Source organism: Bufo bufo, chromosome 2 (genome assembly GCF_905171765.1).
Source record: "Bufo bufo chromosome 2, aBufBuf1.1, whole genome shotgun sequence".
NCBI classification, from domain to species: domain Eukaryota; kingdom Metazoa; phylum Chordata; class Amphibia; order Anura; family Bufonidae; genus Bufo; species Bufo bufo.
Genome location: NC_053390.1, coordinates 42001785 through 42018104, shown reverse-complemented (window position 1 = coordinate 42018104; position 16320 = coordinate 42001785).

Sequence of the window (16320 nt, the reverse complement as noted above, 5' to 3'; positions counted from 1 at the left end):
TTCTGTGTTGGCACATATCTCTCTTGCTTTCTTTTGCATCGCAGTCTCCACATATCGGCATCTGCCCTGTTATAGCGCTGTGTGAGGAGACGCTGATGTGCTGTACATACTATGACCTAGTATCCGGGTTCTCACCGCACATTCCTCCTCCCAATCACCCAGCACATTCCTGCCTGCGAGCTTCATTGTAGTAAACCATGTGATGCACAGCGGCTCCGTCATGTGCTGTCCACACTTCACCGCCGGATACTGCTCCCGGGGAGAGTTCTGATAATCCATTCATGACATCTGACCAGGATCCTGCACCGAGAACAAAAGATACTTCCCTCTATGTCATATGACTATAGAGGTTCACTCCAAAAAAATCCTTTATCTCTCTATCTATCTCATATCTATCTATCTATCTATCTATCCCATATCTATCTCATATCTATCTATCTATCTATCTATCTATCTATCTATCTATCTCATTGCTTGAGAAAGATCCCAGGAGGTGGATCGAAACGTCGCGGTCTGGTGAATAAAGCCTAATATTATTTTACGCCTTGGATGTGCCGTGGAATTTTTCCTATTATCTATCTATCTATCTATCTCATATCTATCTATCTATCTATCTATTTGTATCCTATCTATCTATTATCTATCTATCTATCTATCTATCTATCTATCTATCTATCCAGGGCCGATCCTAGGGTCACAGGCGCCTGGGTGCAGAAATATTTCTGGCGCCCCCACATGGGCGTGGTTATCTTACTAACTCCTCCCCTTTACAATGTTTCTATGGCAACAACTTCAGCCCCCAACTTCAGCCCCACGAATCGACGGCTCGGCTGCTCGGCTTAAAAAAAAAAAAAAAGTCAAAAAAAAAAAAGTCCCGGCGGCTCGCTCGGCCAGGGCCGGACTGGGGATAAAAACCAGCCCTGGAAAAAGTTGCACACCAGCCCCACAGCATTGCGTCATTATTTACTTGTTTATAATAGGAGAAAGCTTTAATTTTAAAACACGTGTGTAAACACGAATATGAACTTTGCCCCACGATAGCTCTTTTGTAGAACCCCCATAAAAACTTACAGTTACTTGACTTGGCCCTTGGGGATCTCGGACGCCACTTCAACACTTTGGCCGGGGGCTCGGCGGAGCTGATGTTGTGCTTTAACCTAATGAGAAAGATTTCATAATAAGGATTTGGAGAAGGGGCAGAGGGATAGCAGAGCAGGGAGAGGCTGGTGCTGCTACTAGGGGGTCATACCATGGGGGAGTAATAAAGCCCATCATAATGCCCCCCCAGTAGTAATAATTCTCCTTATAATATGCAAAACATTTGTAATGCCCCCAGTTGAGCTAATGTTCCCAGAATGTGCCAATATAAAATACCCCTTCTCAGTGCCCCCGTAGATGCCCCCATAGTGCTCCCCCCCTTCCCCATAGTACCCACCATAATGTGTCCCAGTATAAAATGCCCCTATACAGAGCCCCCATATAAAATATCTTCTTTTTTAGCCTCAATAGATGCCCCTATAGTGCCCCCCAATAATCTGCAGTAAGATGTGCCCCCATAGATGCCCCCAATCATGTGCCAGTAATAAGAGCCCCCCCACCATCATGTGCCAGTAGCCAGAGCCCCCCCATATCATGTCAGTAGCCAGAGTCCCCCCATATCATGTGTCAGTAGCCAGAGCCCCCCATATCATGTGCCAGTAGCCAGAGTGCCCCCAATCATGTGCCAGTAATAAGAGCCCCCCCACCATCATGTGCCAGTAGCCAGAGCCCCCCCATATCATGTCAGTAGCCAGAGCCCCCCCATATCATGTGTCAGTAGCCAGAGCCCCCCATATCATGTGCCAGTAGCCAGAGTGCCCCCAATCATGTGCCAGAAATAAGAGCCCCCCCATATCATGTGTCAGTAGCCAGAGCCCCCCATATCATGTGCCAGTAGCCAGAGTGCCCCCAATCATGTGCCAGAAATAAGAGCCCCCCCACCATCATGTGCCAGTAGCCAGAGCCCCCCATATCATATGCCAGTAGCCAGAGCCCCCCCTTATCATGTGCCAGCCCAGTAGCCCCCCTTATGTGCCAGCCCAGTAGCCCCCCTTATCATGTGCCAGCCCAGTAGTCCCCCCTTATCATGTGCCAGCCCAGCAGTCCCCCCTTATGTGCCAGCCCAGTAGCCCCCCTTATGTGCCAGCCCAGTAGCCCCCCTTATCATGTGCCAGCCCAGTATTGTACCTATATAAAAAAATAAAAAAAAATAATACACTTATACTTACCTCCAGCAATGCGATGCGATGCAGGCCGCCTCTTCCGTCTGTGTCCCTCGCTATACGGCTCAGGCGACGCGATGACGTCGAACAGGAGGGGACACACCTCTCCCTCCCCTGCCGCACAGGCATCTGTATCGCTGTCCTGAGGACGGCAATACAGATGACTATGGAGATGAGCGCTTCCGCAATGGAGGCGCTCATCTCCTGCTCTGCCCTGCCGCCGGCCGCGGCCGCCCCCACTTGTCACCAGGGCCGCGGCCTTGCGGCACTCAGGCTTGCCGGCCCACCGGGAAATTTCCCGCTATCCCGGCAGGCCAGTCCGGCCCTGCGCTCGGCGCCTTTCGGGTGACAGCGCTGGGGTGCGGGGCACCCACTGCACCCCGTGTAGGATCGGCCCTGTATCTATCTATCTATCCAACATGACCATATCTGTGCAGGTCTTGAAGCCAGAGAGGAGAGTGTGAGCTGCTAAGTAAGTGTATGGGGTCTTTAATTTAAAGGGGTTATCCAATATCATAAACTGCCCCCCCCCCCCCCCATGTGCTGGGCCCCTCGCAGGGAATATACTTACCCCGCTCCCCGCGCTGCTCCTGGACCCCGCACCGCTGCTGCTGCTTCTCCCTGAAAACATCTAGGGGGGGGGAGCAGCCAATGGGAACAGGGACGAGCCTCCCTAGCATCACCCGCGATCCTACAGAGGCTCGTCCCCGTCCCCGCCTGCCGTTGGCTGCTCCCCCCAACACCGGATGTTTTCATCGGCGCATGGGGAAAAGCAGTAGCGGCGGTGCAGGTACCAGGAGCGGCGCAGGGAGCGGAGTAAATATATTCCCTGTGAGGGGCCCGGCACATGGGGGGGCAGTTTATGATATTGGATAACCTCTTTAAGGTGTCTGTTCTGGGGTCTAATTTTTTTAAGGGAGACAAATCTGGGTCTACATTTACGGGGTCTGGTTTGGGGGTCTATTAATTTAGGTGCTCTGGTCTTGGGTTTGTATTTGTTTGTGGTCCTAATTTGAGGACTTCAATAGTCTGTGAGGTCTAGGGTTTGTATTTGTTTGGGGGGGATTTGCATTTATTCTTTGGGTTATATTTATTCTGGGATCTGATCTGGGGTCTGGATTAAAGGGGTTGTCTGGTTTCCAATACTGACAACCTATCCTGAAGTGAATGGGTTAGAGGAACTGTAATTACACTGCTTGCACCTGCAATGCCGACGGCAAGCAGATAAACAGTGAAGAGAATGCTCATCTATTCAAACAGCTGATCTGTGAGGGTCTGACTCTCGCCATTCTAATACTGATGACCTATGCTGAGGATAGGCCAAAAATATCGGAAACCGGACAACCCCTTTACTTTAGGTGTCTGCTCTGTGGTCTGAATTTATTTGGGATTCTATACAAGGAGGTGTTTGTTGCAGGAGCAAAGGGCCAAAGATGGCAGTAAACTCCAGGAGAAGCCATCATGGCAGTCTGGGCCAGATGAGATTTAGAAGAAAAGGAGAACAAACATCTACAATCAAAGTAGACATTCCCTGCGACACCTCTACTGACATGTCTGTTATAGGAGATTCTTGTATCCATGTAGCCCAGGCCTAATTGAGAACTGGGTGTTACCACCCCCTTGTCAGGAGGATAAGAACATATGCAGTCTGATACTGTCAGCGGTGATAAGACACTGTCACCATTTAGGGACAAGGGTTAAGTGGCAGAGGTCAGAGGCAGAACATTGCTTCTGGATGAGAATATGGTGCCATATGGTGGTGCGCAGAGTACCTACACATCCATAATATCAACCACAAAAAACTGAAAAAAGAGTGAGCCAAAATGTACCTAAACATCCGTAATAACTACTTGAGGTAAAGCTTTACAAGATCCTTGACTATATTGGACACTAGACTACACTGTCCATGTTCATGACGGCTTGAGACACCCATAAACATAGGAGCAAAGCTGGTTGAACAGTCCAGCTATTGAAGTTGTACAGACACCTTTAGACAGCAACACGGTTGTGATTCATTTTTTGTAAGTGGTTGTCCAGTTTAGAAATCTCATCATTGCCTTCCCTATTAAGGCACTGTAAGTAAATAGAGGGGTCATCTATCAAAGTTCAGAAGTTGAAAGTGGCTACAAAGAGTGTCTTTCTATCTGGAGGACCCTACACATGTAATACTTCTTTTCTCCTGCGGTGGTGCTGCAGAATTCTCCCACACATTACATCTGATCACTGAGGTTCCTAGCAGTGAGACATCCTATAAGGATGGCCTCATCTAAGGACTGGCCATCAATATCAAGCCCCCCCCCCCCCATCTCACACCCTCCACGAGACACAGTGCATCAGCATTGCCCGGAGTATCCCTTTAAACCTAACTGTGAACAGCATGTACTACAAATATTTTTCCTCTGTTTCCAGCTTCCATCTGCTGAAACAAGCAGGGGAGCGTCTCCAACATACACTGAGCTGAGAGGTGTGATTACACGACCTGCTGGATAGCAAAAAAATAAAATAAAAAATAAATTGTCTTAACCACCCACGAGATGCGAATGAAATGGCGATCGCAGCGGCCTCCCGGCGGTAACACAATAGAAGCGAATTACACAAACTCTTCCAAATCAACCCAAGCAATTTGGACATTTGTGATCGTGACCGCCAACAACATTCAACGTCTGGCTTCATGGACAACTCAACAGCGAAGAAGACAAATAAACCAAATAAGCCTGCCAAGTAACCATCCCACGGACTGTGTAACCGGGACACATTTCCATATAAATTGCAAATCTAAAAAGCCAGAAATGTCCCCAAATCAAATATATTGCACATTTTGATAGTAAAAAGGGTGGCTGTCATGTGTGCGATATTGGAATCTGCAGCCATCCAGAGCCCAATGCCGGGTGAACGCAACCTCATCATGATAAATTGTACCGCCATAACCTAATAATCTGGCCAAGAGTCACCCCACTGCTGTTTTTTATAGGGGGAGGACACGTGTCATGGTCTCATTCTTTGCACAGATAAGAGACAAAAGGACGGCACTCACCGCTTATGCGCTGAAACAATTTCTTTTATTCCTGGTAGAGAGCGGACAACATACATGCGTGCTCCAGCTGAGTTAGGCGACGGCCGTTTCGCACCTCCCTGCCCATAATCAGGTGAAACAGTTCACCCGCTCTTAAAGAGGCTCAAGCTGTGACGCGATTCTCCCTGCGCCCCACAGGCAACACGCTAACACGGCGCTTACCTATGTGCGTCAGGGTGGATCGCGCCGCAGTGAAAGATAGACAATAAAACAAACATTATAAAACAGTACCATAACCTCACAGTTATTTGTACAACGCATCAATGAGAAGGACAGGGCGTCCATAAGAATATACCCATGTCAATTTTGTCGTTTAGACCCAAAGGTCCCATTGCGTCCGCACGTAGGATCCACTTACTTTCTCTCCTAAGGAGATCCTTGTGTCTATCTCCCCCTTGTGGTAGACTATGCACCAGCTCTATCCCGGCGAAACTAAGGGTGAGATAGTTGCCTGCGTGCTCCTTCCTCACGTGTTCTATCAGCCTCATACAGCCCTTTCCTGTGGTGAGTGAATTTATATGTTCCCTGATCCTCTCCTGGAGACTTCTTATCGTTTTACCTATATAAAATATCCTGCATATACACTTAATAAGGTATACCACGTATTTACTTTTACAGGTGATGAGGGTGTTCACTTTGTGTTAGATCCCTCCAAACCTCAGTGTATTCCATTGTGGGTCAAGCCTACAGCACGAACAATGTCCGCACCTGCGGTTGCCTTTAGGTCCCCAGTTTTCCAACCAGGTCATAGGTCTTTTCTCCTGAAATCTGCTGCGGACCAACTTATCCTTCAGGGTATGGCACCTCCTGAAGGCTATGATTGGTGCCACATTTTTGATTCCCTTTAGAGATTCATCTCTTTCAAATATGGACCAGTTGTCACCAGTTGGGGTGTGGTAACTCGAGAAATGTAAGAGCAAGTTGGTGGCCGTTGGCTTACGATAGCCCTCGGTCACCAGCTCGCCATCCCTTATCCGCTCCGAACGCAAGTGTGAAAGTAGCCTTATTAAACCTGACAGGGCACACCTGTGAAGTGAAAACAATTTCAGGGGACTACCTCTTGAAGCTCATCAAGAGAATGCCAAGAGTGTGCAAAGCAGTAATCAAAGCAAAAGGTGGCTACTTTGAAGAACCTAGAATATTACATATTTTCAGTTGTTTCACACTTGTTTGTTATGTATATAATTCCACATGTGTTAATTCATAGTTTTGATGCCTTCAGTGTGAATCTACAATTTTCATAGTCATGAAAATAAAGAAAACTCTTTGAATGAGAAGGTGTGTCCAAACTTTTGGTCTGTACTGTACTTACCTAAGATACATCGACGATGTGTTCATAATATGGACAGGGACAGAGGCTGATTTTGCTGACTATGTACGACATCTCAACACAGTCAATGACATGAATATGTTGTTCACACATAAATTTGGAGGCGAATGTCTGGAATTTCTGGACATCGAGGTCTCGGTAAGGGATGGCGAGCTGGTGACCGAGGGCTATCGTAAGCCAACGGCCACCAACTCGCTCTTACATTACTCGAGTTACCACACCCCAAGTGTGAAGAAAGCGGTGCCCTATGACCAGTTTGTCCGACTTAAACGGATTAATAGGTTTGAGGTCGATTATAATCGACAAGCCTTAGAATTAAAAAACAGGCTCCTGGCCAGAGGGTACCCCTTGAAATTGTTGAACCAGGCCATGAAGAAGGCGGCATCTATTAAACCCCAAAAATGCCCCACATCCCCCGGCTGTGATCAAATAGAAGAAGGATTGGATGATGATAGCTCCCATCCCTTTGTCTTCTCTTTCAAGTATGGACCAATGGCCTCTTAAATCAGGAAGGCCATTTGTCACGGATGGTGTACAGGAAACAAGACAATACCATATAAACAATGTCTCTCTGGATCCACAACTAAGGAACAAAGGGAGACCCCTGCAATAGACCTGCCGCTCTCCCTCACTGCTCAGCCTATGCGAACACCCCAAAGGTGAATGGCCGCATATCCACGTTCCTCGGCTATCTATTACCTGAAGACCCTACAATAGTGAAGGGACACGACCACCGGCTCCCTACACTGACACGGAGGGAGTCAGGGTCACCTGGATCCAGAAAAGACAAAATCATAAATACATAAACAGCACTTATCTTGCAAACGAATGACGACTGACGACTGGGAACAGGGAACTGGGAACTGGGAACAGCCTGCACACACACTCCAGGAAGTTGTATCAGCCGCACACTACTGCATTATGGGGAGGAACTTAAAGGGTAGCGATCAGTCTAACTGCATGACAGCTGAGATAGACTAACGAGATGAGAAACTAAACCAAAACGAAGAAATTCAAGGAGGAGGATCTGAGAAGCTCCTGTGAGCGCTTCTCAGCTGTCTGGCTGTGACAGTACCCCTCCCTCTAGGAGTGGACTCCGGACACTCAGGGCCCACCTTCTCAGGATGGGACCTATGGAAAGCCCTGATGAGACGAGAGGCCTTAATGTCCGTCACTGGGACCCACATCCTCTCCTCAGGACCATAACCCTCCCAATGAACGAGGTACTGGAGGGAACCGCGGACAAGACGAGAATCCACAATCCTAGAGACCTGAAATTCAAGATTTCCATCAACCATAATCGGAGGAGGAGGCAAAGGCGAGGGTACAATAGGTTGAACATAAGGTTTCAATAAGGACTTATGAAAAACATTATGGATCTTGCAAGTCTGAGGAAGATCAAGACGGTAGGCAACAGGATTGATGACAGACAGGATCTTGTAAGGCCCAATAAACCTAGCACCCAACTTCCAGGAGGGAACCTTCAATTTGATATTCTTGGTAGACAACCACACCAGATCACCAACATTCAGGTCCGGACCAGGCACACGTCTCTTATCCGCCACACGCTTATATCTCTCACTCATGCTCTTTAGATTATCCTGAATCTTTTGCCAAATAGATGACAAAGACGAGGAGAATCTGTCCTCATCAGGCAAACCAGAAGAGCCCTCTCCCGAGAAAGTCCCAAACTGCGGATGGAACCCATATGCACCAAAAAATGGTGACTTATCAGAGGACTCCTGACGACGGTTATTTAAAGTAAACTCAGCAAGGGACAAAAAAGAACACCAATCCTCCTGATTCTCCGCCACAAAACAGCGCAGATATGTCTCCAGATTCTGATTGACGCGCTCTGTCTGGCCATTCGACTGCGGATGGAAAGCAGAAGAGAATGACAACCGAACCCCCAAGCGAGAACAGAAGGCCTTCCAGAATCTGGAAACAAACTGCGTGCCCCTATCAGAGACTATGTCGGAAGGAATCCCATGCAATTTGACAATGTGGTCAATAAATGCCTGCGCCAGCGTCTTAGCATTGGGCAAACCAGGAAAAGGGATAAAATGCACCATTTTGCTAAAACGGTCCACCACCACCAGAATCACAGACTTCCCCGAGGAACGAGGCAGGTCCGTTATGAAGTCCATGGACAGATGTGTCCAAGGACGGGAAGGAATGGGCAAAGGAAGGAGAGGACCTGATGGCCGTGAATGAGGGACCTTGGCACGAGCGCAAGTCTCGCAAGCTGCCACAAAACCCTCAACCGACTTACGAAGCGCAGGCCACCAGAATCTCCGAGCGATGAGATCCAGTGTGGCTCTTGCCCCCGGGTGCCCAGCAAGGACCGTGTCGTGGTGTTCTTTAAAAATCTTGTGTCTCAAAGCGAGAGGCACAAACAACCTCCCAGGAGGACAAAGATCAGGAGCTTCTGACTGGGCTGCCTGCACCTCTGCCTCCAATTCAGGAAAAAGAGCAGAGACCACCACACCTTCAGCCAAAATGGGACCCGGGTCTTCAAAATTCCCACCTCCCGGAAAACAACGTGAGAGGGCATCTGCCTTCACATTCTTAACCCCATGGCGGAACGTAACAACAAAATTAAACCTTGAAAAGAACAAAGACCATCTGGCCTGTCTCGGGTTCAGACGCTTGGCTGACTCCAAGTAGGCCACATTTTTATGGTCAGTAAACATGGTAATAGGGTGTCTGGCTCCCTCTAGCCAATGGCGCCATTCCTCAAAAGCCAACTTGATGGCCAACAATTCCCTATCTCCCACATCATAATTTCTCTCTGCGGAGGAGAGTTTCTTTGAGAAAAAGGCACACGGTTGCCATTTGGCAGGAGAGGAACCCTGAGACAAGACCGCACCCACCCCTACCTCAGAAGCATCAACCTCAACTATGAAGGGTAACGAAATATCAGGTTGTACTAGGATGGGAGCGGAAGCAAAACTCTCCTTGATATTAGAAAAGGCCTTACGCGCCTCTACCGACCAGGAAGAAAAATCTACCCCCTTTCTGGTCATATCAGTGAGTGGTTTAACAACAGAGGAATAATTCAAAATAAATTTCCTGTAATAATTGGCAAAGCCCAAAAAACGCATCAGCGCCTTCTGATTCTCAGGAAGCTCCCACTCAAGCACAGCGCGGACCTTCTCGGGGTCCATGCGAAAACCAGAAGCGGAGACAAGAAACCCCAGAAATTGGATTTCTGGAACCGCAAACACACATTTTTCCAGTTTAGCGTATAATTTATTCTCCCGCAGGATGAGCAAGACCTGACGTAAGTGTTCCTTATGAGTCTTGAAATCAGGAGAAAAAATCAAAATGTCATCCAAATACACTAATACAAATTTTCCCATTAAATGATAAAAAATGCTGTTGACGAAATGCTGAAAAACGGCTGGGGCATTCATCAAACCAAAAGGCATAACCAAATTCTCAAAATGGCCCTCAGGGGTATTGAAAGCCGTCTTCCATTCGTCTCCTTCTCTGACCCTAACCAGGTTGTATGCCCCTCTTAGGTCTAATTTGGAAAAGACTTTAGCCCCAACAACCTGGTTAAACAGGTCCGGGATCAGAGGAAGCGGATAAGGATCACGAATAGTGATACTGTTCAGCTCCCTGAAATCCAGACAAGGTATTAAAGAACCATCTTTTTTCTTAACAAAGAAAAAACCAGCGGCAACAGGTGACTTCGAGGGTCGTATGTGTCCTTTTCTCAGACTCTCAGAGATATAAGCCCGCATAGCGACCCTCTCAGGTTGGGAGAGATTGTATAAACGAGATTTAGGCAGCTTGGCGCCTGGGATGAGATTAATAGGCCAATCATCAGTGGCGTAACTAGAGTGTTATGGGCCCCAGTGCAAACTTTGTATCGGGGCCCCCCTACCCCCCGATTTTTATAAAGAAGCGGCAGATTTTCTTACTAATGGCTTTCCCGTGTGGCTAGTCCGCTGCGTGAATGAGGGCCAAGCCCCATTCCGGACAGCAGAGACACGGAGCAGTAACACGATTGATAATGCTCCGTGCCTCTCTGTGACCTTTTTACTAAAAAATCACAGGGAGATAAAGTGGTCACCGTGATTTTGTAGCAAAACGATCATAGAGAGGCATGGAGCATTATCAATCATGTTACTGCTCGGTGTCTCTGCTGTCCGGAGCGGGGCTTGGCTCTCTTTCACACAGCAGATTAGCCACACGGGATCCGCTCGTGTGAAAGAGCCCAATGCATGGCTACACTCACCCAATCCTAATAAAATCTGGTCCTACCTCATCCAGGGTGTCGCTGGCGTCGGTGTGATGTCCGCTGGATCCAGAACAAGGTCCCTGTGGTGATAGAAAAAAAAAGAATAATCACATAAGGAAGGGATGGTGACTACCCCTGTGAAACTACCAGCTGGGGGCGCTCTGCTGGCCTGGTAGACTGAGCTATGCCAATGTATAGCAGGGTAATTTAGGACATTTCCCCTAAGTGCTACCACACAGTACTAATGTCCACATTGTGGCCCCTCACAGTAGTAATGCCCATCTTGTGGCCTTTCACAGTAATTAAGCCCACCTTGTGGTCCCTTCACAAAAGTTATGTCCTTCTTGTGGCCCCTCACAGCAGTTATGCCCACCTTTGTTCCTGTCACAGTAGTTATGCCCAGATATGTGCCCCTCACAGTAGTTATGCCAAATATGTGCCCCCTAACAGTAGTTATGCCAAATATATGCCCCCTCACGGTATTTATGCCAGATATGTGCCCCTCACAGTGGATATGCCCAGATATGTGCCCCTCACAGTGGATATGCCCAGATATGTGCCCGCTCACAGTGGTTATGCCCAGATATGTGCCCACTCACAGTAGTTATGCCCAGATATGTGCCCCTCACAGTGGATATGGCCAGATATGTTCCCCCTCACAGTAGTTATGCCAGACTATGTGCCCCTCACAGTAGTTATGACCAGATATGTGCCCCCTACAGTGGTTATGCCATATTATGTGCCCCTCACATTAAATATGCCCACATATGTGCCCCTCACAGTGGTTATGCCAGATTATGTGCCCCCCTCACAGTAGTTATGCCTTTATATGTGCCATCTCATAGTTATGCCTTTATATGTGCCCCCCTCACAGTAGTTATGCCAGATATGTGCCCCCCTACAGTGGTTATGCCAGATTATGTGCCCCTCACATTAGATATGCCCACATATGTGCCCCTCACAGTGGTTATGCCAGATTATGTGCCCCCCTCACAGTAGTTATGGCAGATTAGGTGCCCCCTCAGTAAAGATGCCCACTTTTGTGCCCCCTCACTCTAGTTGTGCCCATCAACCCCCCCCCCCCCCTTCCCCTTTGCCCCCAGTCTGCAGTGTTAGGAAAATAAAATAAAAACACATACTTACCCTCTTCCCTGATGTTGCGCTGCCACACTGACATCGCACTGCTGGCTGTACTAAAGGCAGTTTCCCGGGCCTTCAGAGCTCCTCCCACAGCCAGCAGCCCGATGTGCGGCCAGCAGAGGGAGCGCTAGAGCTCCTGCTTCACTGATGATCTGGAGACAGCCTGGCAGTGACAAGAACTGCCGGGCCGAGTGTATGTGAGTGAGTGCGCGCGTCCTCCCTCTTCCTCCCACCCCCTCTGCGCAAACCTCCCCCACCTTGCCTCATATTAAACATGTAATGGAGCGCCCTGACGGGGCCCGGCATTGTCACTGTACTTCATGCCGGGCCCCTTCACAGCGCTTCATTACATGTTAGTACAGCGGGCCCCCTCCCCCCGCCGGGCCCGGTCGCAGTCGCACTCCCTGCGACCGCGATCGTTACGCCCCTGCCAATCATACTCCCTGTGCGGAGGCAAACCCTGAACTCCACTTTTAGAGAAGACATCCAAAAATTCAGAGAGGAAAGGTGGTACAGTCTTAGTAGAAACCTCAGAAACAGATGTTATGAGGCAATTCTCTCTGCAAAAGTTACTCCAACCATTTATTTGCCTCGCTTGCCAATCAATGGTGGGGTTATGTTTAGTGAGCCAGGGTAGCCCCAACACTAGAGGAGTAGGCAAACCGCTAAGGACGAAACATGACACATCCTCAACATGAGCATCACTCACAATTAAATGGATATTGTGAACTATGCCCTTTAATGATTTCTGAGAAAGTGGAGCTGAATCAATAGCAAAAACAGGAATATCCTTTCCCAAAGTGCATACCTGGAAACCATGAGTTATTGCAAATTGATTATCAATGAGGTTGACAGCTGCTCCACTATCCACAAAAATCTCACAAAAAATGCTCTTGCTCTCTAGCGCCACCCTAGCAGGCAGGACAAAACGGGAACTACAAGCAAACGGAAAACCTTCAATTTCCGCCTCAACCCTGCCAATAGTAACAGACGGAACATTTTTAAAAGATTTTTTCCTTTTTGTCTCTTTATTACTCCCAGAAAACTGCCTGAATCTCCTAGAGGGACAAACATTTGCCAGATGATTTATACCTCCACAACAAAAACAAACCCTCCCATGCGGGCTGAATCTTCTATTGTCAGAGGCAATAAACCCCAGCTGCATGGACTCCTGCTCAGAAGGGGCTGACAGCGACAGAGACCCCTGTGCACAGAATGAGACCGCTGCACTGTCCCGGGACTGAGTATGACAGGAAGGAGAGATCTCTCCTCTCTCTCTAAGACGCCTGTCAATACGAACAGCCTGAGACATAGCAGAATACAAGGAGGTAGGTCTTTCATGAAAGGCAAATGCATCTTTCAATCCCTCTGAAAGACCATAGCAAAATTGACTTCGGAGTGCAGCATCATTCCAACCCGTATCTGCTGCCCATCTCCGAAATTCTGAACAGTATATCACTGCGGATTGTTTACCCTGGCATAACAGACGTAGTCTAGACTCAGCCAGAGCAATACGATCCGGATCATCATATATCTGACCCAGGGCTAAAAAGAATTCATCCACTGAACGAAGGGGCCGTGCCCCCTCCGGCAGCGAAAAGGCCCAGGACTGAGCGTTACCCCTGAGCAGCGATATAATGATCCCCACCCTCCGTTCTTCATCACCAGAAGAATGGGGAAGAAGGCGAAAATGGAGTTTGCAAGCCTCTCTAAAATGCACAAAATTCTCACTACCCCCGGAGAACGTATCCGGGAGCGAGATCTTAGGCTCAGCACAAACTCCATGAACGCAAGCTGAACCGGTCACTTGAAACTGAGAAAAAGTCTTACGGAGATCAGCTACCTCCAAAGAAAGACCCTGAAAGCGTTCAGCCAAAAGTGAAAACGGATCCATGCTTGATACGGTTTTGGCGGCTGATAATGTCACGGATGGTGTACAGGAAACAAGACAATACCATATAAACAATGTCTCTCTGGATCCACAACTAAGGAACAAAGGGAGACCCCTGCAATAGACCTGCCGCTCTCCCTCACTGCTCAGCCTATGCGAACACCCCAAAGGTGGATGGCCGCATATCCACGTTCCTCGGCTATCTATTACCTGAAGACCCTACAATAGTGAAGGGACACGACCACCGGCTCCCTACACTGACACGGAGGGAGTCAGGGTCACCTGGATCCAGAAAAGACAAAATCATAAATACATAAACAGCACTTATCTTGCAAACGAATGACAACTGGGAACTGGGAACAGCATGCACACACACTCCAGGAAGTTGTATCAGCCGCACACTACTGCATTATGGGGAGGAACTTAAAGGGTAGCGATCAGTCTAACTGCATGACAGCTGAGATAGACTAACGAGATGAGAAACTAAACCAAAACAAAGAAATTCAAGGAGGAGGATCTGAGAAGCTCCTGTGAGCGCTTCACAGCTGTCTGGCTGTGACACCATTAAGGACAACTGGTCCATACTTGAAAGAGATGAATCTCTAAGCGGAATCAAAAATGTGGCACCAATCATAGCCTTCAGGAGGTGCCATACCCTGAAGGATAAGTTGGTCCGCAGCAGATTTCAGGTGAAAAGACCTTTGACCTGGTTGGAAAACTGGGGACCTAAAGGCAACCGCAGGTGCAGACATTGTTCGTGCTGTAGGCTTAACCCACAATGGAATACACTGAGGTTTGGAGGGATCCAACACAAAGTGAACACCCTCATCACCTGTAAAAGTAAATACGTGGTATACCTTATTAAGTGTATATGCGGGAGGTTTTATATAGGTAAAACGATAAGAAGTCTCCAGGAGAGGATCAGGGAACATATAAATTCACTCACCACAGGAAAGGGCTGTATGAGGCTGATAGAACACGTGAGGAAGGAGCACGCAGGCAACTATCTCACCCTTAGTTTCGCCGGGATAGAGTTGGTGCATAGTCTACCACAAGGGGGAGATAGACACAAGGATCTCCTTAGGAGAGAAAGTAAGTGGATCCTACGTGTGGACGCAATGGGACCTTTGGGTCTAAACGACAAAATTGACATGGGTATATTCTTATGGACGCCCTGTCCTTCTCATTGATGCGTTGTACAAATAACTGTGAGGTTATGGTACTGTTTTATAATGTTTGTTTTATTGTTTATCTTTCACTGCGGCGCGATCCACCCTGACGCACATAGGTAAGCGCCGTGTTAGCATGTTGCCTGTGGGGCGCAGGGAGAATCGCGTCACAGCTTGAGCCTCTTTAAGAGCGGGTGAACTGTTTCACCTGATTATGGGCAGGGAGGTGCGAAACGGCCGTCGCCTAACTCAGCTGGAGCACGCATGTATGTTGTCCGCTCTCTACCAGGAATAAAATAAATTGTTTCAGCGCATAAGCGGTGAGTGCCGTCCTTTTGTCTCTTATCTGTAACCATTGAAGCAGTAACTGCCTGGTTACATGTGGGAGAGAGCACCGCCAGCAGCGCTTATAACGCAAACGTACCTACCAAGTACCCCGGTGACGAGGTGTTGACACAAAAGAAAGGGGTCTGTTTTGTTTCATGCAGTGCCACTCTGACTCTTTCTACAACCACAACTGGTCTCATTCTTTGTCTACCTATTTGTAGCAAAACAAAAGGTCTATATTTAAAGAATCAGGAGTGTACACAGATCTCATAGGGCCCCATAGCAAGACTTAGTATGGGCCCCCCAGTTTCTCAGTACACGAGCATCAAAAACACTCTCAGGCAACGTGGAATGGCAAGCACCAATACCCAGATTTGTTTTACACATTGAAGTTTTATTAAATGGAAAAAAAATATATAAAAAAAATGGAAAAATCGCCATCCGTCTCACCCACCGTATCTGACGTCTATGTAAAAAAAAGTGGAACAGGTCCTTGATAAGTATGGTTCTCATTCTGACCACCATTTTTTCTCAATGCCTTTACAATAGAGAAATTGGTATAATGCACAGATAAATCTCTGGCTTCCTTTCACATATTATATTAGAAAACTGTCTTCCTGCAGCCACCACTAGGGGGCGCTCAGTACATAGGCGTTCCCATTTTATCAAAGGAAGCTGCAAATCATTTCTTTGCACTAAGCTTCTCCTAGTGGCAGCTGCCAGAAATTGCAGTGAATCTATGTCGGGAACAGGAGAAGCAGTCCAACACCGACGTCAATCCCCCTCACCGGGACTCTATAGCAGTCACGTGGTACTACGTTGTAAGGAATCATTTTCTGGGTTACAAACAGGGGACTAAGGACCAAGTGATCTGTAGTGT